Source organism: Triticum dicoccoides, chromosome 3B, assembly GCF_002162155.2.
Source record: "Triticum dicoccoides isolate Atlit2015 ecotype Zavitan chromosome 3B, WEW_v2.0, whole genome shotgun sequence".
In the NCBI taxonomy this organism is placed as follows: domain Eukaryota; kingdom Viridiplantae; phylum Streptophyta; class Magnoliopsida; order Poales; family Poaceae; genus Triticum; species Triticum dicoccoides.
The window spans coordinates 273,716,310-273,718,513 of NC_041385.1; positions in this window are offsets into that span (position 1 = coordinate 273,716,310).

Sequence of the window (2,204 nt, forward strand, 5' to 3'; positions counted from 1 at the left end):
CCGGCAAATTGTGGCCGGACTCCGCCGAGGACCGCGGGTACCAACTATCCCGCCCTGCAAGTTCGGTAAGTGATTGTACATTGACAATTCATATGTTTTATTCGCATATCCTTAGGAAAATGCTTGATGTGTTTCCCCCAATTTTTCTAGGGCTGGGCGAAGAAGGCGGGGCGGATCTACTGTCCGGCCCCGCTACCAGAAGAACCGGCCGGCCCACTTCTAATGACGATGCTGGTCCCGGTGCCTTACAAGGCACCGAAGAAGAAGGCCAAAAAGGAGGCCAAGAAGACCAGGGGCAGTGTCATGCCCAATATGCGACCCTATCCTAAAGGAACTCGAAGGTCCCACTAAGGATAGAAGCGCATATTGGAGACGCTTTTGCAAGGTGGATATCATTACATCAACATTACATAATAGTTGGGGAGACATACAAAAGGCATACAATGCCACACGAATACAACATCACAATACATCAGAACAACATCCGACTACGGATGAAACATAAACAGAAAGTCAAATGACCTCCACCCTACTAGCCCAGGCTGCCGACCTGGAACCTATCCCTGATCAAAGAAGAAGCATAAGAGGAACTCCAAAACAAGCAAACATCGCTCTCGCGTCATGATCATCGCATAACCTGTACCTGCAACTGTTGTTGTAGTAATCTGTGAGCCACGAGGACTTAGAAATCCCATTACCATGGGTATCAAGACTAGCAATGCTTAATGGGAAAGGAAGGGGTAAAGTGGTGAGGTTGCAGCAGCGATTAAGCATATATGGTGGCTAACATACGCAAATGAGAGTGAGAAGAGAAGCAAACGGAACGGTCGTGAAGCTAGCAATGACCAAGAGGTGATCCTGAACTCCTACTTACGTCAAACATAACCCAAAACCGTGTTCACTTCCCGGACTCCGCCGAAAAGAGACCATCACGGCTACACACACGGTTGATGCATTTTAAATCGGATCTGGTGTCAAGTTATCTACAACCGGACATTAACAAATTCCCATCTGCCACATCACCGTGGGCACGGCTCTCGAAAGTTTATACCCTGCAGGGGTGTCCCAACTTAGCCCATCACAAGCTCTCACGGTCAAAGAAGGATATTCCTTCTCCCAGGAAGACCCGATCAGTCTCGGAATCCCGGTTTACAAGACATTTCGACAATGGTAAAACAAGACCAGCAAAGCCGCCCGATGCGCCGACAATCCCGATAGGAGCTGCACATATCTCGTTCTCAGGGAAACACCGGATGAGACAGGCTACGAGTAAAACCAGACCTCGAGTTTCCCTGAGGGGGCCCCGCAGGTGGCTCAGTTCGGACCAGCACTTAGAGAAGCACTGGCCTGGGGGGCTAAAATAAAGAAGACCCTCGGGTTAATTACTCCCAAGGGAAAGGTATAGGTGGTAGGAAAATGGTAAAACCAATGTTGGGCCTTGCTAGAGGAGTTTTATTCAAGGCGAACTGTCAAGGGGGTCCAATAAATCACCCAACCGCGATAGGGACGCAAAATCCGGGAACATAATACCGATATGACGGAAACTAGGGCGGCAAGAGTGGAACAAAACACCAGGCATAAGGCGGAGCCTTCCACCCTTTACCAAATATATAGATGCATTAATAATATAAGAGATATTGTGATATCCTTACATAATCCTGTCCACCATGGAGCAATCTTCAACTTCACCTGCAACTAACAATGCTATAAGAGGGGCTGAGCAAAGCGGTAACATAGCCAAACAACGGTTTGCTAGGAAGGGTGACAAAGGTTAGAGGTTCATTGCAATTTGGGAGGCTTGATAAGCAAGTGATAGGAAGCATAGCATAGCGGTAGAACGAAGCAACTAGCATAGCAATGATAGTAGTGTGATCCAAGGTGACGGTCATCTTGCCTGAAATCCCGCAAGTAAGAAGAACGAGTCCATGAAGAAGATGAAGCCACGAAGACGAACCAAGTGTAGACGAACGAATCCTCACGATCACAACGAAACGGAACTATCGAGAAGAAGCACACAACATGGTAAACACACAACAGATAGGGAAAACATGATGCTCAACCAAGTATGATGCATGACAATGCTAGATGAGGCTAATCATGGCAAGAGATGATGCATACAAGAACAACACATCAAAGCAAGGTTAAATGAGGCCGGAAACAACATATACCAATTCTGGTAAGTCCTCATATGCATATATAGAAAT